The sequence below is a fragment of the Anser anser genome (genome assembly GCF_964211835.1).
Source record: "Anser anser genome assembly, chromosome: 3".
Classification (NCBI taxonomy): Eukaryota; Metazoa; Chordata; class Aves; order Anseriformes; family Anatidae; genus Anser; species Anser anser.
In genome coordinates, this window is record NC_139722.1 from 29,946,427 (window position 1) to 29,973,737 (window position 27,311).

The following is a 27,311-nucleotide window of genomic DNA, read 5'->3' on the forward strand; positions in this document are numbered from 1 at the left end:
TATTCAAATACGCTCTTGTAATGGTTGTTGTAAAAAACATATAATTGTTGCCACATATAATATCTGTCTGGTGGAAGAAGAGGCAGGCAACTCAGGAAGAGTAGAAGGAATTTGCCAGCATATGCAGAGAAAAATCAAGAAGACCAAAGCCCAGCATGAATTCAACCTGGCCACTATGATTAAAGATAAAAAAATAAATATATGTTTTTATAAATATATTAACGGCAAAAGGAGGGCCAAGGAGAATCTCCATTCTTTGCTGGACACAAGGGGGAACATGACTACTGAGGATAAGAAAAAGGCTGAGGTTCTTAAAGCCTTCTTTAGATCTGTTTTTACTAGCCAGACCACTTATCCTCACAGTACTCAGCCTCCCAACCTGGAAGTCTGGAATGGGAATCAGAAGAAACCCCCCATAGTTCAGGTGGAAACAGTTAGAGACCTGCTACTCCACCTGGTCTGTCACAAATCCATGGGGCCAGATGGGATCCACCTGAGGGTGCTGAGAGAGTTGGCAGATGTGATTGCTGGGCCGCTTTCCATCATCAGTGGTCATGGTCATCCAGAGAGGTTCTGGGTGACTGGAGACTTGCTAATGTGACACCCATCTTTAAGAAGGGTTGTAAGGAGGACCCAGGGAACTACAGGCCTGTCAGCCTGACCTCAGTGCCAGGAAAGGGGGTAGAACAGATCATCTTGAATGCAATCACACAGCATGGGCAGGACAACGGGGGGATCAGGCCCAGTCAGCATGAGTTCATGAAAGGCAAATCAGGCCTCACCCACCGTCTCTCCTTCTATGACTGGGTGACCCGCCTGGTGAATGAGGGAAAGCCTGTTGATGTAGTCTACCTAGACTTCAGCAAGGCCTTTGACACAGTCTCCGACAATATTCTCCTGGAGAAACTGGCATCCCATGGCTTGGACAGGTACAGTCTTTGCTGGGTTAAAAACTGCCTGGACGGCCGGGCCCAGAGAGCGGTGGTGAACAGAGTGAAATCCAGCTGGTGACCAGTCACCAGTGGGGTCCCCAGGGGTTGGTGTTGGGGCCTCTCCTCTTTAATGTATTTATTGATGATTTGGATGAGGGAATTAAGTGCACCCTCAGGAAGCTTGCAGATGACAACAAGGTTGGGGGAAGTGTCCATCTGCTGGAGGGTAGGAAGGCCCTGCAGAAGGACCTGTACAGGATGGGTCTATGGGCAGAGGTCAGTGGGATGAGGTCCAACTTAGGTAATTTATTATTGCTCTCTACAACTACCTGAAAGGAAGTTGTGGAGAGCTGGGGGTCAGCCTTTTCTCGCAAATAACTGGTGATAGGACTAGATGGAATGGCCTCAAGTTGCGCCAGTAGAGTTTTAGATTGGAAATGAGGAGACATTTCATCTCAGAAAGCGTAGTCAGGCATTGGGAGGGGCTGCCCAGGGAAGTGGTGGAGTCACCGTCTTTAGTGGTGTTTAAGGACCTGGTACCTAGGGACATGGTTTAGTGTGTGGCACTGGTAGTAGGGTGATGGTTTGACCAGATGATCTTGGAGGTCTTTTCCAACCCTAATGATTCTATGATTCTATAAAAGCAGCAACCAAGCAGAATATTAGCAAAAGAGAAATCAATTCAATTTCATAAATGGTGCACGCTGGCTTACTTGACAGCAAATTTATTTGCACAGGCATAAAGAAGGGTAAATTTCACAAAGTAACCTGTCAAACTCAGTTTCATTTACAAATTCATGTTGGATTCAGGCAGCCTGTGTTTAAAGTCAAGTGTCTGGGTTAAACTGCACAGTGGACCGTAAATAGTCTGGGTTGCTTCACTCACGTACAGCATACAAATAAGTATAAGGATTCTCCCATAATAAGTATTCTCCCATAGTGACATGTGTAAAGGAAGCAAGAGATGAAAAGGTATGCACTCCCTGGGCCTGACTCCGGTAGCTGGTACTGAATTCGACTTATACTAAACCCCCAGTAGCTGGCACCACAGCTTAATCCTTCCAAGTCATGTACAAGACCACTGGCCCCCCTCAGTAGCTGGTTTGGGAACACAGCTCCAGTGGCTGGGAGTAAAAGACTCCTACTCACTCTAGTAGCTGGTATTGAGACCTCCGACTCATTCCAGTAGCTGGCACCACAGGCCAGGGCTGCCCACCCTGCCAGTCCGACTTCAGTAGCTGGCATCCATTTCACTCAGGCCAGCTCCCCAGGAGTTAGCACTCCAGGCATAAAGACTATAGGACCTTCAGTAGATCAAGAGAGCTATGGACTCTCCAGTGACTGATGCTAAGGCCCCCACTCACTCCAGCAGCTGGCACCACAGACCATGGGTACCCACAGCCCTGGCCCTGACTCCAGTAGCTAGCATCAGTTTCACTCACACATAATTCTTGCCAGTATCTGGCAGTTAGTCCTCACAGCACACACACATGGGATAGAGAGTGTGAGTATGCAGAGAAAGAGTCAAGTAAATTAACAAGGACATATAAGACAACATGACAGGCCAAGGTCGGGTCCAGACCTTAGCCAGATAAGTGTACTGTCCTGTCCCATTTTACACACAACCATCCCTTTTCTATCCTTTTCTACCTATCTTCCCTCTCTTTTTCCTCCTCCTCTCCCTTCCCCCTGCACACCACCAATGAATTTGCAGAACTCTACAGGTTTGGGACCCAACCAGTCTGTGTCCCCTGGTTCACAATATTCTCAGCTGCAAGGTTCATCCTTTCTGGAAGTACATCTGTGGCTTGTTAGCCTACCAATTAGTGCAACTTGGAAGTTTGTTTCTTGTGATTGTCTTCCAGCCTAGAAGTCCTCAGTCAGATAACCCTGGTGCAATCAACATTCCCACATTCTCACACAATCCTGTAAATTAGTGTGACCAACCAGACTTGGTTCCCACCACTTTCTTCCTTTCTTTTTATCCCTTATTGACTTGGAAAAGGCCCTTGACCATGTACACTTAAAGGAGCAGACACTCTTGTACGTATACTTACAATGATATCTTTTAAAAAGAGGCAAACCAAAAGGCAGTAGAGAAACAAAGTTATCATTTCATATAAGTTTTTATCCATTCTCCTCATCCTGAAATCAATTCTAATGTTGCTCTGGGTAAAGAGAGTCCTTTTTGTGAGCAGATGAGCCTAAACATCATTATAGTCCCTCTAGGCTGAAAATTTAGGATTGCAAGAACAAAGTTGGTCTGGAGACGAATCAAAGCTTAAATAGTGAATTACAAATATTATACTAGTGACTGAATATTCTGCTAAAGTTCATAAAAATCTCAAAGCTTGAATATATTTGCAGTAACTAGTGGAGCAATTTGGAGAAACAAAATGTATGCAAATTTCCGTCTGTTCAGAGAGACGGAATAAAGGGCTACATTCAGCAAATACATGTCATGATGAATACTTCAATCAGCTAAGAATAACAGCACAACTCCAAATGTCTCATGATGTTTCCTACAGTCTTTTCTTTAAACAAGGTATGGGTTTTAGCATGATCATGAGATTTTTAAAACCAGGCTGGATTTATTTGTATATATGTGCCTGAATGTAGTTCAGTAACTATTGCATAACTGTATGAACAAAGACAGTCCAAATCATGCAAGGAGCATTCTAAAACTAGGAAGTTTTGGAAAGATATGAAAGTATTGCAGGAAAATTATAAAAATGATGGCAAATAAAATTTATCTTAATTCTATTTAACACCAGTGTTTCTATAATGAAGTTGAGTACAGAATGTTTGAGGGAAGATTAAATAAAAAGTAAGGATATTTAAACTGGTGCTCCAAAAATACAACATTGTCTTGGAACACTGAATGCAACATTTGAATTTATACAACGTAAAAAAAATCTAAGGTATTGTGAGCACAAATAAATAGACTTACACAACATAGTCCATTTAAAAGCTTTTTGAACTGACCCAAAAATGTAGAATTTTTATAGAGCTAAACCTTATCTCTCTTATCTCTTGGGCAAAAAAATAAATAGTGTAATAACAATTAACATTATTTTAAAGTAGTTTTGGTGAGTAAGTAGAGTTCTGTTTTCACTGCCTTATATAACTTCCTGTTCTCTGTCAGTTTCTGTGAAGCTATTATTACTCCATTACATTACTGGCTTGACACATGCATTAAATCCACTGCAAAGAGACACAAAACAGAAAGGAAGACACACGTAAGTAGCAAGATACACTTTTAATCATATTTCATGGAGAGAAACATTATACCTCTGTGTGATGACACTAAGCTGCTTTGTGACATTTCAAAACAATGGATCTTACGTAGTTTTGAGTTACTTTAAGTAAGTGTTGAGAATCTCCTTGTGTTAAGAATCATATTCTATTATAACCATGTGAAACAGAGCAGATATTTATAAATACAGGTTGCTTGAATGTTGCTTCAAAAATTTTGGCAAATTTGAACCCAACACCTTGTCTCTAGGCTTATATGAATATTTAAGATTTATTTATTTATTTATTTCAAAAGATATTAGAAGGATTGAAGAATCTAAGTCTTCTTTTTCAAAATTATTTTTTGTTTTGTTTTCTGTGGGGAACACTTTAATTTCCCCTGGTAAAATTAGACATTTGATGTGATTTAATCCTTTGGGACTACAGGACTTGCTAGTGCTCTAGACTAGTCTTCACGGTCTCTATAACAAACAGTTACAGAAAAGCACCTGCAGAGAGAGATTTATGCTCCGTGTCTCACATCCTGAGGCAGATGGAGTGAATCATCACTGCAGGTACCAGTTTATCTTCAGACCAAGGAGGAACCTGGAGGTCTAACTGTGGCCTGATGTCTAATCGTTAGATGACCAGAGGTATGTGAAATTAGAACCACCCTCATGGTGGATGTCTTTGATGATGTCACTGCTAAATTGTTTTTCTCTGGATTAATGTGCTCTAGTACTTTTTTATTTTTATTTTTTTCCTCTGTATGTGAATTGAAAATTCCAATGCAGCTGTCCTGGGGACAAAGGACAACCATGGTGTTCTGAAAAGCTATTTTTTCCTACACCTATGCTCTTTCCTGTTTAAATTCTATGTGGGTCTGGATGGTTGCCATTATTAAAAATGATGATGCAGCAAAATAAGAGAGTATTTAGGGAATACTCTTTTGTTGTTGTTGTAGAAGTGATCTTTCCCTTCTAAGACTGGAATAGGCAATACTTTTCTGTATAGATACTGTAGAACCAACTCTTGATTGCATTGTTTTAAGTAATAGATATTCAAATCGGAAATTTTATTTGCTAGCAAAAAATTATGTAAGTGGATATCACAGACCTTATGACCATTACAGAAATTACATTTGACAACACCATGAAATATGACCTCTTCTGGCAGAGGTTTCATAGGACTTCATCGTACAATTTTCTTTCTTTCTGTACTTTGTTATTAACTTTATATTACATTTCTATCTGAATGCAAATATTCATTTAGATATGAATGTAAATATAAGTACATACTGTTTCTTATTTTAACGATCTATTATTGTTTGCTTGACTTACTACATTTATATTACTTATCATAAAATAAAATTCAAAATAATATATTTGCAAGATGTTAATAATGCATATCTCCTAATTGAAAGAGATAATCATTTATCTCCACAGTGGGTACCAAAAGTTTAAGCAGTTGTATATCAAGTTAATTCAATGTCAGCAATGTGTTTTCACATATTCAGATTTTCTATCATCTCTGTTTCACTTTAAATTTTAAGTGCTTTAAAAATGGATTGCAAACAATCATAAGCCTAGAAGTTATAATATACTTTAAAATGAGATTGTACAAAAAGAAAAAAGAAAAAAGAAAAACCCTCTACCAGTAAATTTAACTAGATATTCATCATGCTCTAAATTACTGTGCATTTTTAATTTTGCTCATATTTTATAGTTCTAATTTAAAGCAAAATAAGGTGAAAACTGAAATACTTCCAGAAATAATATAACATATATATATATACACATATATATATATATATACATGTAACATATGTGGTAGCTTGAATGAACTGTATAGTTAAATTGCTAAAGACTGAACAATTCATTGGAGGTAAGAACATATTAAAATGGTTACCAGACTTTACACGTTTCAACAGCCTGGGTGCCACCAGGGACCTTGGACCACAGAAAATCATGGTAAAGAGATTAAAAAAGAAAATTTGATTTCAAAGTAATGGTTACTTATGTTTGGTAAACCTGTATGTAAGGACAATGGTGGGCCCACAGAAGTTAAATAGTATTTAAGGCAGGTAGCCACAACTGATTCAGGGGTCACACCTGCACAAGAAATAAATATGACCATGTATTATACTTGTTCCCATAACTAAGATCTGCAGCATGTTTTCATAATGTATTTACTTATGTTCAGAATAGGTTTATTAAAACAAACAAACAAACAAACAAATCTCTTGGCTTTTTTGAAGTTATTTATTTATTCTCCTACAATGCTAGGAGAAACTTTTTACAAGTTTTCTAAGAAAGGGAGATAGCCCTCAGGCCGTTTTATTTACTAGAACTTCAAATTTTGTCTAAAAACAAATTAACAACAAAAGTAAAGAAGCTCCAAATATTTGAAAAAGATTTTTGGTGATATTTAGAAATTGTTCTAATCTACTTATCCAGAATGGATATTTAGGATATATTCACCACGCTAGAACAAGGCACTTAGCTTAGATGTTGCCAGCTCAAGCCTCACTTGACTGGTGCTTCCTTCCAGCCAGAGGCAGATAACACCTCACCTGAGACCTTCCTCTGGAATTAAATAGGCCTCTGGAGATAACAAAGAGGCACCTGCTCATATCTCCTCTCAGCTTGCTGTTTGTCAGTTTCTAATAAATAGCTCTACAGCATGGAAAGGTGCACTTTTCTTGCTCTTTCAAAGATTTGAGAGGATTTCTGCTGAAACAAAACCCCTAATTTAATCAAGTGTTAAGTATCATGAATCTGTCACAGTCCTTCCAATTCACCCTAAAAACATGCCACCAGAATCAAAAGAATTAGATTCCCTTCCTTCCTTCCTGAGTTCTTTGCATCTCTCTGCCTGTAAATTGTGACACTAGCAATCAGAAATAGTATGGATAATTGGTTATGGCTTGTTTAGATTTCACATTCAGTTTACCATGTTTTAGTCAATTCCAAGGAACAAGTTTTTTTGACCTTTTTTTTTTTTTGGTTGATTTGGTTCGTTGGTTGATTACCACTTCATTAGTTCAAAATTGACAATGGCATAGTTATCTTTTTATAATTATCTTTCTTTTCTATGTCATTTATCTAATAATGACATAAATTAAAATTTAAATTTAAAAATTGAATTTCAAATAGTTTTCATATTAACTATGTTATATTATCATTTTATGATGGGCTTAGAGGATAGTTATAAAAATATCACTCCATCTGCAAAATGCATACATATGTATTTGTCTTGCACATATTCTTAAAAGCAAATTAAATATGCACACTAATAAATAGGTATATTCTAAGTACACAAATGTGTACTTATTCATGTACACTGAAAAAATGAAATAGTAAACCTTCAGAATTCTGAGAGATAAAGCATACTTCTATAGTCACTTTTCCTGGTCAAATGTGTAAATATTTGTGTCCTCACAAAATTAAATGGTCATCATCAGTTAGAATAATCAAAATCTTGAAAAGAGATAATATGCCCCAAAAGCTAAATTCTGAACAAGATATGTGTGGCAATAATACTATGATTAGTATTGGAAATTGTACAGGAATAAGAGTTTAATTAAAATAATTTTATGATTATGTTATAATTTTGAAGTAGTATCTAGAGGGCTACTGTATGACATTATTTTTCACTTGCTGAAACAGCAGTTGGTAGTTCCTTTTCTGTATTAGATCCTCCAGTATGATGAAGATGCTTTGCACAGAGACTGGATTATAGAGTCTCCAAAGGTCTGTTTCACCATTTATTTTATTTATTTATTTATTTTTGCCAGTGTGGAGTTAATATCTACAAAAATCCTTGGAGGGCCCATAATTATGCCAATTCCCACTTGACATTTTAGACCCTTTTGCCACTATCGTAAGCCATCCTGTGTTTCAGCATCACACAGAATCATCAAAATACTGTTAGACAGCTATCAAGTAACACCATAAGGTCTAGAGATGTGTAATATCCAGCTATAAATGACTATTACAGCACTTCCAGTCTGTGCTTTTGACCACAGATAGAAAAGCAGGTCTATTGAATCTGAGTAATAAAACCTCAAAATAAGACTTCAAAATTTTCTTTCTCTTTAGCTTTCTTGCTGTTCATGATTCAAGGTAACATTTTACTGCTTATTAACACATAAAAATTCCATTATATCAATTCATTTTTTTACACATTCAGTGGAATGGTTCACTTCAGCTTTCAACAAAAACAGCCCAAAAGATATAATTTTAATTCCGTACAGAGAAACAGCATTTTTATATTTTGTTCTATTTACCACTGCACATAGTATATAAACTATAATAAATATGAACAAATACATATAAGCATAAATTCTGATCTTTATGCATGCACTTTATATGTAGCAAGGTTGAGACAGACATGTCAAAAGTATTAAGAATGATGTGTTCAGATTTTTCCATCTGTATATTTATATATAGATGAATAATTTCACTCGAGTCATTTTTGTGGATATATAAATCCCAAATATTCAAAATCATTGTAGGTGTCAAGTTTCAGCAGCAAAACCTAAAGAGAATAGAATTATTATTATATTCCAACTCCTACAAAATGAATTTTATAAAAAAAAAAAAATAATCTGTATTTAAATTGAAACTTGTTCCCTTTTTGCATAGTTGGTTCTGGTAAATAAAATACTTTGATATTCCTTCCATGTTTTCACTAAATAATTAGAAAAAAACAACATTCCACCACTAAGATAAATGAAAAATATTGTAAACGTCAGTTTCCACCCCTCTCTTGCAAAAATAATACTAACAATTTTGTTCAAAACATGCCAGCTCCAGTACTTTTTTTTGCCCTGTACATGATAGATGCATGCTGAAAGTTACTCAGCTCACAGGTGAGTCAATGAAAGTCTTCCTACTGACTTCAATGAGAGCTGGATCAGACCCAATGTGAAGAGCTATTGGTGCAGTTTCAGGACTCCAACAGCTTGGGAGAATAAAAACAGTGCACAGAATATGATTCTTAACACAGTGCAGATGAGGTAAAATCAGCCATATACTCTATGTTTTCTCCCTTATGACCTACCAGTGGTGCTTTGTTCTGTGTTAGCTTCCCAAAATGTCAAATTAGGTACAGCTAGGGTTTAACTTTTACTTTTTTTTTTTTTTTTTTTTGACTTTTCCTGTCCGTAAGTGAAGTGAAGGTGAAGTTTCTGGGACTTTTGGGATAATGCACTTGAAACAACTTCTTTTTTTCTGCCCTTCTCTAACGTAAATAACAAGTACCAGGTGCACTCTGTAATGAACATAAAGAAATGCTGGAGAGAAGAACCAGAAAACTTGTCTTTTATGTGTGTTAGTTCAGCCTATTCTTCCTGCTTTGTCACTATCTTTAATTTCCCCTCTAGCTCTATAAAAACTTCTAGCTGTCTCTTAAATTCATTTATACTATGTGCTTCAGTGAGCTTACCTGACAACTTATTCCTCACATTTATTACTTTTATAATGAAATACTTGTGCTTCAATACTGCTGCTGTTTCCACTTAAAGGGTATTGTCTGCTTATCAGGTTTTGTTTTGTTTTGGTTTATATAGACTAATTTTTAAAAATAGACTTTTTTTTTTTCCTTACTGACATATTACTCTTTAAATTTTATGCAGAGATATTGATATCTATAATTGGATCTCTCCTCCACCAGTCAGGTATAGCGTTATAGGTTATAGGTTAGAACTATTAAGGTACCTCTCCAGCTACCTCTCCTCAGTCACTACAGTAGGTGCTGTTTTTGGGGGAACATTCACTGAGGGACATTGTTTAGTGGTGGACATGCTAGTGTCAGGTTGATGTTTGGACTTGATGGTCTTAAGGGTCTTTTCCAATATAAAAGATTATATGACTCTATGATTCTAAAATGGGCAAATACTGTGGCAAAATGCTGTAACAAGAGATTACTCTGAAATAAACAAACAACTTTGCAAGGTAATAAAAAGGTCTCCTGTCCTAAAATTGAGAATGTCTTATCTTGTTAAACAGCAAAATATTCCAATAGATTTTATGGAGCAGTATTATGAAATCCCTCCCCCCCCCTTTTTTTTTCAACATCTATACAGGCTTTATTTAATAATCAAAAAGACAATTTTTGGGGGGTAGATAGTTTCTGGTTTATTAAGATACTTTACCTATATGCATAGCTACAATCAAGCAGTTAACGTATTAAAATACAGGTAAAGGAAAGAGAACTTATCTATTGTACAATTATTGATAGTATGTCTATATCACACTTTATAATCTGTGTAGTTTATAGAATGAGAGGGAATGTATTCCAAAAGTACTCTATATTTACATTTCCTACATTTCTCTGAAGGAGCTACCTTTCTTCATTGACTTCACCCCTCTTCTCAGTCTGAAGTAACTGGGATGAACACAATGAATATAGTCACTACAGCTCCTGCAAAACATTCTCTCCTTTTGGTGTAAAGAGCTAACAGGTTTCTACAGGAATTAACTCTGAAGTTTATTCTACAGTATTTCAATTCAAGACATAAAAATTTTAACATACAATATTATTTATCATTTTTGCAAGATTATCATTGATTCTAGGAATAACCATTTTTTAGAATAGAATTGCAACAGTTTAGTATTTCAGTTCCAGATATAGTGCTGCAAAATTCTAGAGTTCATATTTTCTCAGTACATTTCTATGATTTCAACCTCTTTGAAAGATATTATGAGAAAACATTTTATGTTTATGCTTAGACAACTGTAAGAAAGAGGACAGTTTTCTGTTAAAACAGTACCTTCTGGGGAAAATATGAAGTATATTTCTCCAATTATTGAACTGGACATATCCATTCGGACCAGTTAGCAAGCTACTGGGCTAGTCTCCAAATTTGTTTGACTTTAGGTAGACTGCACAATGAGACGTGTTTCCATCTACTGGTGAGTATTAAGGTTGTTATCATCTTAAAATGGATGTGTACTCGGGCACCATCTCTACAGGATTGGTTTAATCAACTTTAGATGTTGTTGCCATGGAAAACTCATATTACTCAAAGAACTCTTTCACATATTCTTATGCTGTGTGTCATTCCATCTTTGAACATATGGAGGAACACAACACTCTCTTTGTTAAATATGAAATCTATCAGAATTTGAATATTTAGTATACGCCTTCAATGTATAGTTGTCACACAATGATAGGCTAATTTTATTTTTGAAGAAACTGTTTCAGTAAAAGAACAAATATTACTACTGAAACTTAAGTTTCAGTATATATCATATAACATATCATATATGTTATTGCCTGGTAAAACATATAATCCTAGATCTGTTATTATACGCTTCTGAGTTAGACATGTATATAACATTTTCAGATGTTCAGTTACTTCATGTAACTCAGAGGTTATATGGTTAGGGGAATTATAAAAAAGCCTTTTGATTTGGTGTTCCTGTTCCCCCTCTGCCCCCCCCCCCCCCCAAAAAAAATGGCTCAAGTACCCTTTCTTTTTTTTTTTTTCTTCCCCTGAAGCCAAAAAGAAACATTAATGGTTTATCTAAATATGTGGTGGTGACTTTTTTTCTATTTTCATGTTTTTATGAGGCAACGTAGTACAAAAAGAACTATGTAAAGACTATTAAAATATTTTTTTAAAGTAACTGTTGATATAAAAGAACATTTTGCCCCAGAATCAACATCACTATATCCAGTAAAAATAATCTTTCCATTCAGAGTTTTCGTTAATGTTTGATAGACCTATAAAAGAGAAATATGACATCATTCTATTTCAGTCTTACCAATCTACCAAGAGAACTTAGCTCTGATGAGCAACATACTTTTGATAATAAATACCATCTGATTCTTCTTTCAAATCTTTATTCTCAATTGTTTTACCAGCATCAGTAGTGACATTAATGATTTGTTGTGCTGTAAGGACCCAACTCAGCAAAGTACTTGAGAAGCACTCACTCTTAAACATGGAAGTAAATTAACCAAATCACTTATGGCTTTACAGCTTAAATATGGTAAAGTGATTTCAAGAATTGCCATTCAAAAGAAAGGGTTAGGATCAAAGGTCTCTTCACACCCTTCACAATCACCATCTGCACAGGTGATGAGTGTTTGTAGCTGATTGGAAAAATTTTCATTTTTTTTCTTTCTTTCTATCTACCCACATAAGATTGTGAGCATGAAGTCTCAAAAAATAAAATAAAAATCACCTTGCATAGTTTTAGATTTGTAGCAGCCAAAACTTAAAAGATTATTGCATCAGAAACAGCAATTCAGATGAAAATTCGGAAGGCATTGAAATTCACAAGGAATTGAATATACGAATAAATATATATATTCTTTTCTATGTAACTCTAATAGTAATAGAAACAGAGAAGAAAACCAATAAGCTGAGACAGAAAAAAAAAAAAAGTTAAAAATTGATTTTTTGTTATCTTTTCAGGTTGATTCCTTATCAACATTTCTGCAGTAATGTTTTTGATATAAATAAATGAATATTCAAAAAGGCCTAAGAAGCTTTAACAAGATTATTTTTTACCCTGACAGTTGCTGACAATGCAGCCACACCTCGTTCTGGAAATTGCAGCTACCTCAGGTATTCAGCACAGAATTATTTTGAGAACTATATTTTGAGGTAAATGAGGAAACACACCTGTGGAGCTTTAGTTTGATACTTACAGCCACAATCAAACTGTTCATATTTGGAGAATAATGTAAGAAAAATACCTTCCAGTCACAATGCAAGTATTAATAGAAAAGATAAAACCAAAATTATTTGTACCAGTGCTATGGGTTCTAACGTATCTCAAATTTAAGATTTGAACTTCTTATAGCAAAATAAATCACTATTGTTCTATCCATCACTTAAAAGAAGGATGACAGATACTTTGTACATTGATTGCACTTCCCAGTCCACTCATCAACCTACACATTGCAACAACATGAGGAAGGATGCACTTGAAATTATGATGATGTGAGCTTCTGGTATTGCTCATCTTTGCACTAGTCTTTGTTAGTCAACTATATTGCAGTAAATCTCAGGAGCAAGGGAACAACTATCAAGCACTATTTTTAACTCAGTTGGTCACAATATCTTTAAAAAAAAAAAAAGTCAACTTGCTATGGTATTGTTAAATGGAAGGTTTTGGAACCTTCCATCTGAAACCTGTAGTAATTCCAAAATGATAGATCACTGCTGTATCATTTATCAGTCAATAATGAGCTGGAAACACTTCAAATTAAGTGTTTGTATCAGATTCATTTATTAATCTGTGAGTCAATAGAAAATACACAGTTCAGTTCATGAAGATAAACCATTTAAACAGAAAGATAAACTGCCAATAAAAGGGTAGAAATTGAATCAAAGATTGTTTTAACTGGCTAGAGAATTTCAGAGGACATCTCCTTATCTGACTAGTGTGACATTTGCCACTTAAAAGAAGTGAGGAATGCTTAATTTGGTTATAAACGACTACAGATCTTCTAACCTGAATTCACTTGTGGGAAATACAGTTGTGGTGGGGTTTTGTTGTTGATTTTGTTTGTTTGTTTGTTTGTTTTAATCATTATTATTTGTTTTCACAGGGATGAAAAGCTGGAGATTTAGTCTGTCCAGATTCCCTAGAGAAATCCAAGGAGAGGAAGAATTGTAATCTTTCTATCAGAGCAGGTTATTTTAGTTAATTGAATTTGAATTTCAAGATATACAGAAAGCCAAAATTTCTGAAAAGACCATGTAAAGTAAACATCTACAGAAAGTAAACTGGTTAGGGAAAACTAACAAACAGACAAACAAAAAACCTTCTAGGTTGAATTTTGTTATAAATGTATTAAACGTTTTGTTTTATTTCTTATCTTGTATAAATAAAAAGTTTTATTTTCATTTTTCCTTTAAAGTTAAGTACAATTTCAAATTAACATTAAGGCATTTCCCTTCTATAGGTATACCAAATCAGTAGGAAAAAAAAAAAAAAAAAAGAACTGGGACTTTTCATTGTGGAAATGTATCTAAAGAGTATAATTGCACACTCCCACAGAAATTCTGCAAGCTATCCTGAAAGACAGTATAATGGAGACTGGGAAGTATTCTGAAGTTGCTGTGGATAAACAAAGAAGTTCTGCAGCACACAGCAAGACAGAAAGGAATGCTTCTGCAACTGAGATGTCATCAGAAGATTTGATAAAGGGCTAAGCTTAAATTAATTAAAAATATAATAAAATCAAGCTACACACATTGGAGAACCCAGCCTGGTGTGTATTTGCTCCATATTATGAACTATATATTTCAGTGTAAATTAACAAATTTCCATTGCTCAGTTAGCCATACAACTTATAAGAACTTTGCTTCATGATGAATGCCTTTCTTACCAAACTTGTTCTTGTAGGTTGAATAATATTTAAGTATCTACAGGAAATAATTTTTCAACAATTTATGCTTATGCATAACCTATGATACAACAAAGCAAAGGAATACATGAATATCTTGACAACTAGTGTATTCAACCCACCCTAGTTTCCAAATTGAACTCTCCATGCAGCTATTACACAATTCATTATTCACAAATTATAACAATGATCAAAAGAATGCAGTAATTTTGCTCTGAATTATGCACTGATTTCATTCAGATACTGCCTTATTTGCTTATTTTTTCTTTTCTGTGCTGATCATAAAAAAGTCCTAATATGATATTTCCATAGCTATCTTTGCAACAGATAATAACAGTGATTGTACATTTTCACTTCTACTCAGAAGCTTTTAGGAAAGTATTATATCTCATCAAATTATTTTTATCAGAATTTATTTTTTAATTATAGTATTTTATCAATTATTAATGTGCAGAGGTTTCCATAAGCAATCAGTTAATTTAATCACAGTTTTATTGATTGCATGATCTTTATTTCTTTTCATACAAGTACCAGTGTAGCTTTTCACACTTATTTTTCACAATTTTCTTTTTCTTTTTCTTTTTCTTTTTTTTTTTTTCCAAATCCATTGTTCATGGATATGAATCAAAGAGGACTGTTCAGGCACAACTTGTTCTACGAGCTGTTTTATAGTATCCTCAAATTTGTAGAAAATGTACATCATGTATGAATCTGAAGGTATTTTGCTAAAGTCCTTAACTGTCAAAATATTTCTGTATTTATACTTTAGATTCAAACTGTAATCTGAAACCTTTGAAAGGATAAGTAATGAAGCAGATAAAAGAAACAAACGAACATGTATTTTCAAAATCAGAAAAGTTTTTGAGATTGTCCACATTCCAGATGATGTCTGCAGTCCAATCTCTGGTACCCAGACATTTCAGTATAAGAGCTTGGTATTTAGAGTACCAATCAACATGACTAAATTTATTCTTCTATGATGATATCTCTTGAATAAGTAAGAAAGCGTAGGAATTCTCTAGAAGATGAAAATTCCTTTCAGGAATAAATGGTCATGCAATGCATCTTCAGGAAATACATAAGATCTAACATATTTTTGTCTTCTGTACCCAGTTTTCCCTTTCTTCCTTTCTCTCTGCCTCCCATTAGCTGCCCTCAGAATAATCTTTTCTCCTCAACAGCCACATGGGAAAAAGGAGAAGGCTAGAGTTTCTCCATTAAGCCCTCTCATTTAGATTAGGCAACATCCTCTCATGCTTATGATGCAAAGTCGTTCTCTGCAGACATATCCTAGTTATTTCTGGTACCGGGGAAAATGTTACCATGGCAGTACTGTACTTATGAGCTCAAGTTAGCTCAGATACATCTATATGGTGTTGAATTATGCTATATAAATATACCCTTAACTCTAGATCCCAAATCACATCTACATGTGACAGGGTTTATCAGTTTTCTGATACTTGAATTCTGTGCTCGCTTAAGAAGAGTTATGTAGCTCAGAGAGCATTGACAAGAAACAACATCTTAACAAACTACTTTTTCTTAGACCATGGGGAAACTCAGTGATTTGTCATCAGTTATGCCCTCCTTTCAAGGCCAACTGACTTATTCAAAGTTTTTTTTTTTTTTTTTTTCTTCAGTGAAAAGCTTCTCAAATGCATCAGCTTTTGTAACAAGATGCACTTTAAACTGGCTTTCTGAACTTCTACCTCTAACTTACCTCCCTTTTGAAATTCAGAAACACAGCAATTATTTGACCAAAATTACTTAATCCACATTAAATATTTCAGGCCAGATAAGGCAATCATGGAATCATCAAGGTTGGAAAAGACCTTCAAGATCATCTGGTCCAACCATCACCCTACCACATGAAGTTTAACAAGAGCAAGTGCCAGGTCCTGCACCTGGGACGGGGCAACCCTGGTTACAGACTGGGTGATGAGATGCTGGAGAGCAGCCCCACAGAGTGTGATCTGGGGGTTTTGATTGATAGCAAGTTGAATATGAGCCAGCAGTGTGCCCTGGCAGCCAGGAGGGCCAACTGTATCCTGGGATGTGTCAAGCATGGCATTGCTAGTCGGTCGAGGGAAGTGATTGTCCCACTCTACTCTGTGCTGGTGCAGCCTCACCTTGAATACTGTGTGCAGTTCTGGGCACCACAGTACAAAAAGGATGTGAAACTATTGGAGAATGTCCAGAGAAGGGCTACTAAGATGGTGAAGGGTCTAGACAGGAAGATGTATGAGGAGCGGCTGAGGTCTCTAGGCCTGTTCAGCCTGGAAAAGAGGAGGCTGAGGGGAGACCTCATCACGGTCTACAACTTCCTTATGAGGGGGAGCGGAGGGGCAGGCGCCAGTCTATTCTCTTTAGTCACCAGTGATAGGACCAGAGAGAATGGTGTCAAGCTGCAACAGGGAAGGTTTAGGCTGGATATCAGGAAGAGGTTCTTCACTGAGAGGGTTGTCGCACACTGGAATAGGCTCCCCAGGGACATAGTCATGGCACCAAGCCTGTCAGAGTTTAAGAAGCATTTGGACTGTGATCTTAGTCATATGGTCTGAATTTTTGGGTAGACCTGTGTGGTGCCAGGAGTTGGACTCGATGATCCTTGTGGGTCACTTCCAACTCAGGATATTCTATGATTCTATGATTCTACTACTAATGTCACCCGCTAAACCATGCCCTTTAGTACCAAGTCCAACCTTTCCTTAAACACCCACAGGGATGGTGACTCCACCACTTCCCTGTAAATAACATAAGGGAAAACCTATATTGTTGCACTTTCCACAAAAATACTATCAAGGTAGTTTGAAAAAAGAAAAAATGGGGGGTGGGGTGGGGACGGACGGACACAAACAAATGCTTACCTTTGAGGTTAAAAATAGACTGTCTTCCACCTTCTTTTCATGAGTTTCTGCTTTCAGGCTTCACAATTTCAGTAGGAATGGTATAAAATATATTCATGAAAGCATTTCTTTTTGATTTGGGTGTGGAAGAAAAGTTCCCATACCACTTCAGACTGAGGATGGTTGAGAGTCTAACATGTTAACTTCTAGGATAAACTTTGGGCTATTTACCAGTGAGAAACCAATCCTGGAGACACAGATGAGTCTCATCACTTCAGCTTTTTAAAAACAAAGGATATTAAATTAATGATAGTGTTTTACATTTTGAATCACAGATAACTACTAGTTGCTGCTCTGTGGAAGTGTGTTGTGATATCATAGAGCACAGATTCATTCATTTTTATCTAGCCATAACATGAACGAGGTTTTGGGGCTAATTTATTATAAACATAGCTTGGGAAAAAAAAAAAAACAAAACAAAACACACAAACAGCAATTTTAAATCCTAATAAAATTATGAATATGATTAGGGAACACAGCTGCCTATCATGTAGACCTCTATATTAGAAAAGTCAGGCCATGAGTACTAGGTCATTTGCACATTTCAGCACATGAAAATGCAAAATGGAGTAAGTAAAAGAGCAGAAAACACACTAAACCATCCATTACCCTTTTCTAGTCTTCCCTTTTCTAGTCTTCCCTCCTTCTAGAAGTATATAATTGCATGCTATTTCCCATTAAAAATGCTGGAAAGAATTTCTAGTTCACAAACTGGATTACGGAGATATTAGTATAAATATTTACAATTGATTCTCAAATATAATCCTATTCCTACTTTACACATATCTTTTAATAAATATTTTCTTACTTTCACTGCAGGGAGCCTCTTTTTACTAACTGGGAAAGAAAAAAGCTCTTAGATGCATTTTTACTTTATCAGTGTTTATCTTCTTTTCAAAGTCTTCAGGCCAATACATCTTCAAGTCATGTCTGACTATGAAACACTTTAATTTATTTTTATAGTCAACAATATCTACCAGACCTTACTTAAAAACAGAGAATTGGGGAGGAGAGGAACAGATGTGATTTCCTGACCCAAGGTTTTTCTGATTCAGATTATTAGTTTTAGGGAAAAGAAAGGTAAGTTGTACTTGTTGTCTGTGTAATGCTGGGGCAGCCCTGGCCTCTCCTCACAGAGGCTGCCCCATGCCAGCCCCACCTGGTTCCAGCTGGCTCCAGCAGCCCCGTTGCAGGGCAGGCCTGGCCCAGCAGCCAGGATGGTGGCACCTCAGGGAAAGAGGATTTAGGAAAGGTTAAAAATGGTGTATTGCAGTTGTGAGAGAGAGGAGACAGTCTGTCTTGACCCACTTTATCATCTTTTTTTCTCCCCCTGTTCTGTTGAGCAGGATGACGGAACAGCATGATGACGGTCTGGCAGCCAGCTAAGGTCAATCCACCACAGAGGGAAATGGCTTAGCCGTACAATCATCATATATGATTTTACAAAAATGTTCTCGTTTTTCTCTCTGAAGAAAGTCAAGTTCTTCTCAGCAATAAAAGCTGAGGTAAAGAAGAGTAAAAAAGCTGGGGTAAAGAAGGAAAAGGAGGTGGACACTTGGAATGATGGCAATTGTCTTCCCAATGAACCATTATGCATGATGAGCACTGTTTTCCTGGAAGTTGCCGAACATTTGCCTGTCAATGTAGCAAATTAATTTCTTGTTTTGTTTTGCTTGCATACACTGATTTACTTTACTTAGTAAACTGTCTTTATCTGAACCTAGGAGTGTTCTCACTTTTATCTTTCTGATTCTCACCCTCATCCCACTGTGTGGGGAGTGAGCAAGCAGCTGTATGGTGCTTAGCTGCCCACCAGGGTTAAACAACAAAATTCCTGCATACTTATAAAGATTTCCACTGAAAATAGCTGATGACTTTTGGTAAGACGTTCAGTTTTCTAGGAATAAATAAATAAATAATAATTTAGAAAAAAAAAAAAGTATTTGTCTCACTCAGATAAAATATAATCTCTATTTCTAAGATACTGTCTTGGTCAGTAGGTATCCCTCTTTTACTTAACATTAGATGTACATTTCATCAGGGACTTCAGCAATAGATCCTTCCATAATGCACATGCTGGTAAGAGCTTTTGCTTTTCCCTTTTAGTCTTGTTTTTTGGAGCAGTTTCATTTTGCATTGTATTATTAAATTTTAATTGGACAAGGCCATATCAGATGGACTGACTCTGTAGTTTAGTCAGCCTGTAGTACTTGCTAGAGATATTGAAAATGAGGGTTCAAGCTCTTCTCTATAAGTTATAACTTCAGATACAAAGGGGACTGAAAGAAATTCCTACTACAGCAAGAGAGAAGTAATGATTTCTTGGGATGCTTTGACTGGCATGCTACGTGTCTGAAACAAGCGGTGAGGAGATTTGAATGTGATGCTTTAATGTTAAGCAAGTACTTAAAGAACCGTGGTGTTGCTGAACAAACAGGTAGCTGTGACTGCAGGGCTCCATCTTTGTCCTGTGTTTTATGCACGAACCTTATAAGTTTCTGGTGAATGAAAATGGAAAGAATTTGGGGGGTGGGGGGGGGGGGGGGAGAGAAAAGAAGAAGAAGAAAATAAAATAAATGTCATAAAACACCAGTGGGAAATATATGCAGAAAGGCAAAGAAGAAAGAACTTGAATTCATAAGGTAGTTAGCTACCTAGAAATGCAGACTGTCTCCCAGTGGCATCTTCATTATGCCTAATGCCTTACTGGTCTAGAAATCAAAGTAAGGAGATCCTGAAAATCATACCAGGTACTTATCTGCTTATTTAGGCAACTAAGTATCTCTTACAAGTCTGGGCCAGAGGCTGTAACTGTAAAAACAGCATGAGCTCTAGTTCGATGTAATTAGTAAGTAGACTTTGCACAGTAGTAAATTAAGTCAGACATAAGTGTTTGTAGACTTTTTATATATTAATGGGAATGAAAATTATGGAAGGTACAATGCATATGAGTACTGTATTTCCTAGTCATCCTTCTTGATGGTAAATGTAGTCAGTAGCATTGGCATGTCAAGGTATGTATACACTTCCTGTATACACAGTCACATCTATAAGCACATACTTACGGTTTCTATTAACGTTTGAGAACAAAAGAGACATGGAAGGAAATGTTAAAAGATACTATCTGTTCATCCATTAACACAAAATATTTTGACTTCCTGTTAAAAAATAGTTTTCAATGTAAACTGAAATGTGTTTCAGTTTTGAATTTGGTAATGTTGTTTTAACCACTTAATAATTTAGAACAATATCAGGCTCATTCATAAGAGAATGAATAACAGAAGAGAAATAAATAAGTTTTGGAATCAGGAATATATTCTATGAAAAATATAAGTTCTATTCATAGTTTAAAAGTTTTTTGTAAAGTCACCATCCATAGATTTTTTTTTAATCTTAAGAAAGGAAGGATAAAAAATGGGAGCATCAGAATGACAGAAAGAGAACTACCAAAGATTCTAGGAAGTATTATGAGGATCTTACAGTGTTAAAGACCTGTAACACCTTTTTTGTTTGTTTGCTTTTTGGTTACTTCAAGTGTCAGAGATATCAGAGTTTGGTAGTTTATGACTCGAAAATTTCTGAATAAATCAATAGTCACTATCAATGAAAACTTTCTGCAAACTGACTTGTTAAAGATAATTTCATGATTTAAAAAAAAAAAGAAGCATAATTTGAATACAGTTTTGCTATAGACTCATATGCTTATTTCTTTCTCTCTATTGTGTAACGTATCAACAGCGTGTCTCCATGTTTAGCCAAGTATTATTAGAAAGTATTTAATGGAATTTGTATTTAGAATCTTAAATGAGGTACAGTTTTGTATCCAATATCTGTGGTCAGTAGTTGTAAATATATATATATATGTTATTTCTTGTAAAGGCAGCAAAGTAATTTATTTGATCATAAAAAGCAGTCACTATGGGGAAGAAAGCATTCAAATGAGTCTCAGCAATTTGGACAAGTCGGCTGAAAGAAACACCATGAAATTCAAGAAAAGTAAATGAGAAATCTTACACCTGGAATAGAATAAGGTCACACAACAGGAAAGGCTAGGCGCTAAACAGAGAAAAAGCAAGTTTGATGGAAAGGACCCAGTTTCTTAGTTGAACATAAACCAGCAGTTCACCTGTGCGTGGGTGAATAAAAACTACATATGGGGCTGTATTATTAAAAGTGTAGCCAGCAGTTTAAGGGAAGGGATTGCTCACTTCTGTCTGGAGTGTATGAGATAAAATGTGAAGCTCTGCATCCAGTCTGGAGCTCTGCAGTACAAGAAAGATATTGGCAGACTTGTATAAACCTCAAGGAAGACTGACAAGATGACCAAGGAAGTAGAACCAGAAGTATGAGAGGCTGAGAAAACTGAATTTGTTTATCTTGAAGAAGAGGGAGATTAGGGGATAAGTATTTTCTTAAAGTAACTTTTCTTAAAGATGGACAACAAGAGAATGAGAGGCAGTGAACAGAAGTTGAAGTTGAAGGAAATTCCAATGAAATTTTAGGAAAAAATAAAAATCTTCAGTGTGGATATGGGCAAGCAGTCAAGCAGTTTTCACAGAGAAGTGGTAGGATTTCTTTTCCTGGAGATGTATGAACCCTCAAATGACCCTGAGCAACGTGGAATAATTTCAAATTTCATTTGAGCAAGGGACTGGACTAGGTGACTTCTAGAGGCTCTTATAACTTAAGTTATTCCATGATTCTATGATATCTGGACAGGAGTATCAAGTGTTGTTGAGACAAATAGTCTTTGATGAAACATTTATGCACTGGTGTTTATTATGTAGGCTATTCTAGACATACACAGTACACATTCATGTTTCCTTAAAAGAGAGTTAGATGTCTTTGTATGTGTATATGAGGATGTGTACACACTTAAACAATGCATGTGGACAACATGTTCAGTTAAGCAACATGTAACATATAACTAAACCTGGGATAGATATTGCAATCATTTAGTAAGAAAATATTTTTGTCTTACCATATGATTTCTACTCAGTAGTTTATCAGTCCAGACTGTATTCAAGCATCTGACCTCCATCAAGGTTTAAACACATACACAGAAGGGAGTGAAATAATCAATTTACAGGAGGCATTTCACTAGATTAAATTGCCCTGAAGATATAATTTCCTGTTAAAGAGTCAATGGTGGTCACAGATTTTGAGAGTTCATGACTCCATAATGAATAAGGCAGTGGGCATTTATCATATCATCCAGGAATATCTAGATTTTTTTTTTTTTTTGTATTTGCCACTTACATATCAACAACATGAAGAACAGCCTGTAAAAAATAACAGAGCTTCACAGTTTAATACTGGAAGTGAACCAGAAAAAGATTATCAGTTTTGAAGTGTTATTTCTGCTTGATTTAATTTAAATATTTATGATCTGAGGAGGATATGTACAATATGAAATTATTCTAAGACATGTTGTTATGCTCAATGTCAAGTTATAGGCAAAAGTCTCATCACTAATGCAGTTAAAATTGTTCTTAAAAAAAGTATTCCTAATATTTTCATCACACCAGCCTTTCCACTGGTATAATGGCGATCTTTCCAGTGTCCCTGTGGGCCCAAAAGTTGATGCTTCAGCTCTTCTCAAGGATGGGTGACATGTCAGCAACTGCAGGTCTTTACAGAGAGAAGTGTGTGGTGGTTTTACTCGGGTGGGTGGCCGAGCTCCACCACAACCCCTTTCTCACTCCTCCTCCTCAAAGAGGAACAGGGAGAAAATATGATGAAAAGGACTCAAGGATTGAGATAAGGACAGGGAGATCACACAGTAATTATTGTGACGGGCAAAACAGACTCAGCATGGGGAGATAGTAAGATTTATTGCCTATACTAACAAGCTAGAGAAGCGAGAAACAAAGGAAAGAAACCAAAAGCACCTTCCCCCCCATCCACCCTCTTCCACCTCCTCCCCCCTGAGCAGCACAGGGGAACGGGGGTTATGGTCAGTCTATAGCGCTTCTTTGCCGCCACTCCTTCTCGGTCTCTCTTGTCCCCTGTGCTGTGGGGTCCCTCCCACGGGATGCAGTCCTTGCTGAACTGATGCGACGTGGGCTGCCCACAGGCAACAGCTCTTCAAGAACTGCTCCAGATATGGGTCCGTACCACGGGGTCCATCCCTCAGGAGCAAACTGCTCCAACCTGGATCCCCCACGGGCAGCAGCTCCTGATGTTTCATGGGCCCATCGAGCTACAGACAGCTCACCCTTGAGTCTTATTTCTCCTCAGGTTTAGGCTCTTGGTGCACTTTTGCAGGTTTCTCTGTCACAACCCACTTTCTTCTTCCAGGCTGCCAGATGCAGACTGGAGATGGTCCCCTAACCCCCCAGCACCATGCACACAAAGGGATATTTTCTGTCAGAAAGTGTCTGGACGTTGCCAACCTCTCTCCAGCTGAACCATTCCCAGAACTGAAACTAAAGCAGGGGAGGCAGCAGTCACTGGTTCCCAGTGCATCTCAGCTTATGCTGGGTAACTCTCAACATATGTGCAGACTGAGAGGTTATGTAAGGTGAATCTGTGTTGGATCCTATAGTAATCATGTACCTGGATTTAATACCACAAAAATATGACCTGAAACATGAATTAAAAGAGTGCTTATATCTGTGATAAATCCCTGAGCTAGATGAATTACTAAAGAAGTCTAGAAATCATGATTATAATACATAATGCAGTTGATAAATTGGTGGAATGGCTTGCAGAAGAGGGAAGTAAAAAAATGTTTTATGTAAGTAGGAATACTCATCTGTGTATATGTTCAAAATGGTAAATGGTGGGCTGGACTGGATTTCACTGCAGAATGTAATTGAAAAGTTGCAGTGGATCACAAAATAAATTTGATTTTTTCCCAAAGAATAAGGTGGGAATGGCCTCAGGTGAGGCCAAGAGGTCTGTTCTATCCCTGTCCCACTGCGAAGATTATTCTTTGTAATCCTTAACCATTGTTTGTCTAGTTTTTTCTTAAAGACCTTGAGTAATAAGGACTCTCGAGCCCCTCCAGAGAATCTGCTCTGGTGCTTCACTAACCTTCTTTTTAGAGCTGTTCATCTAATATCTAACATTTACTTTTTTATTTATTATTATTTTTATTTTATTTTCTGCAATCTAAACCCATTTTTCACTTTTCTTTCCTATTATGGACCTGAAGAACATGTTGTTGTTGTTGTTTTTGGTTTCTTTGTTTGTTTTTCTACAACCTTTTATGAATGTATAAACTGTTAGTGTGCTTCCCCTCCTACACTTACCTGTACACGTATCTGGCTTGAGGCAAACCAGTGTTACAGTATGGTATTGTATAGTTTTGGGACTTGAGGAGGGTCACAAAGATGATACAGGGCCTAGAGCATCTTGCCTATGAGGAAAGACTGAGAGACCTGGGTCTGTTCAGCCTTGAGAAAAGACTGAGAGGGGATCTTAACAATGTTTACAAATATCTTAAATGTGTGAGATGGAGGGATTTGGCCAACCTCTTTTCAGTGGTTTGTGGGGACAGAACAAGAGGCAATGGCCACAAAATGGAGCACAGGATTTTCCGCACCAATATGAGAAAGAACTTCTTCACGGTAAGGGTGATGGAGCACTGGAACAGGCTGCCCAAGGAGGTTGTTGAGTCTCCTTCTCCGGAGATATTCAAGGCCCATCTGGACGCCCACCTGAGCAACTTGCTCCAGGGAACCTGCTTTGGCTGTGGGGTTGGACACAACGATCTCTGGATGTCCCTTCCAACCCCTACAATTCTGTGATTCTGTGATAAGATCTGTCAACTGACTAAGTCACAGACCTCATCTCTGAAACTCAATGAGTTTGTACAACTAGCTGTCTCCCAGGCATAGTTTGAGAGGTACCATGGGCCAGGGACAAATCCCAGTAGTCGCTCTGTTAGCCACCCTGTTGCCTTAGAGAATTAAATAGTGTGGATATCTAAACTATTACTTGTTCACCTTAAGGTCATGGAATAAGCTCTGGCTTTCTTTATTTGACTAATAGAGACATATTTTCCATGTAGCTCTTCCTTTTTACTCTGTCCACATCTAGGCACCACACTTCAAAAAGCATATAAAACCAGATAACTGCGTACTAGAAAATGTGTTCTACAAGAAATTTTGAAAGAGCTAGTGTTATTTGACACAAAACAAGAAAGATTTCAGCAGTACACAATAACAGCGCTCAGATATGTGAAAGATTGTGGCAAATAAGTGGATAAATAATTACTTTTTTACACTATGAACAAGAAAAGAAATACTAGAGCTATTTTGCAGCAAGGAAGATTAAGAGTGTCCATAAAGGAAATCCTCCTGATTGGGAGATAGCTAGGCTTCCAAGTGAGGTAATTAGGCAGTCTGCGGAATTATGATAGCTAAAGATTTTTAGAAATAGATTAGAAAAAAAACAATTATTTGGTTCTGTTCCACTAAAATTGATTCTGCTTTGGAGCAGACTCCCCTTCTCTCCAACAGGTCTCTTCTAGTCCTCTTTCTATGGTACTACTATCACAACTGTGAAAATGACACTAGGGATGATGCCAACCCCCCAACTATGCTGTTGCATTGTATGAGAGACTGCTAGCTGGATGGAACGAAAATGATACTGGCAATTATGCTAACAATTCAATGCTCTGCTATGCCAATGCTTCAGCTTGCACTCTGTAACTGGCGGTATATATCCAAGTGACAATCTAAGCCTCTACAGGATAATCAGGTGGCAAACTAGTCTTAGGGTGGGATTGCAACATCAAGAGTAAAGTAATTTACTAGTTAATAGGTGGGAAAATATCCAACAAATGTATAGAAACAAGAAAGGAGGAATGAGGGGTTGGAAAATCCTGTAACTAATGTTGTTGAGGCTGGAATAGAGAGAAACATTGTAAGCCAGCATGACAAGCAAGGTTTCAGTCAGGAGAGAACTTGAAAACCTGGAAGAGAAACTTAAAGCAAATACAACTAGAAGATGAATAGATGAATTTGGGGAATGTTTCAAGGCTTTTTTTTTTTTTTTTTTTTGAGTTAAGATAAGTAGTGCAAGTAAAAGACGAATTTGCGGAAAGATTCAAGGCTTTTTGGAGATAAAATGGTTTCTTAGATTCCTGTGTAGGTGGCAGTGTAGACTAGTGGGTCTTAAAATTGGAAAGGTTTGTTTATTTTTACATGTGTCTACAAAACAAACAAAAAACTTTAAATCATTGTCTTCTCTCCCTTTTTTCACCATGGAAAACAGCATGTCAATATCTGGCATTAAACTCAAACAATGGGAAAGTAGATTTTGCTCGGCTTCCTGAAAACTGAATATACACACACTGTAAAGTGTTTTTTAAGGCGATGACTAATCCTGAAAAATATTTAAGTCAGAGAAAGAGAGGCTGGGAATTTTAACTAAAATTCTCAAATTAAAAAATAAATGGGAGTTTTTAAGTGTCAGAACAAAGATATACATCTGATTTTCTTTGTGTAAAAGATTTGTACCAACTTTGTGGAGTCACTGAATAAAGTTATAAATGATGTATGAAATGAAAGCTCACTGCCCAATGTACAGAGAGAATATAGTCATGATTTTTCAATCACTGCTGCCATATGTTTTATAATTTACTGTACTGGTGTTTTTCAGACGTTTTTTGTATGTGTATGTGTCAGTGCTGAAATGGAGCCACAGAACACCACCAAGAAAAGTCTGAAAAAAGCAACTAGCAAAAATAATTTTTAAAAGCTGTTTGAATTTGGGCCCTTACATATTTTTTCCATTATTTCTCTAGGGACCTGAAGAGATAGATCTATTTTAAAATCATTTATTCTTTTTCTATTGCTAAGAGAAGTTACAATTGATCATACATATGCTTCCATATTGTTTAAGAATAACACCTTTC

At 36.5% G+C, this 27,311-nt stretch overlaps 1 protein-coding gene and 1 long non-coding RNA gene across 4 annotated transcripts in view; both read left to right on the plus strand.

Moving 5' to 3' along the window:
• The window catches only part of LOC310897022 (uncharacterized protein), a 248,767-nt gene that overhangs the window by 64,786 nt on the left and 156,670 nt on the right, over positions 1-27,311 (plus strand). The gene's annotated exons all lie outside the window — the stretch shown is intronic.
• LOC310897579 lies at positions 990-15,811 on the plus strand. 3 transcript variants are annotated; one of them, XR_014582394.1, is made up of 6 exons: positions 990-2,975; positions 4,078-4,171; positions 4,742-4,819; positions 12,699-12,747; positions 13,737-13,821; positions 14,189-15,811. It is a non-coding gene; the product is annotated as an uncharacterized lncRNA (long non-coding RNA). The 3 variants fall into 3 exon arrangements; XR_014582395.1 differs by lacking the exons at positions 990-2,975; positions 4,078-4,171 and having other exon boundaries at positions 4,706-4,819; positions 14,094-15,811; XR_014582396.1 differs by lacking the exons at positions 990-2,975; positions 4,078-4,171 and having other exon boundaries at positions 4,706-4,819.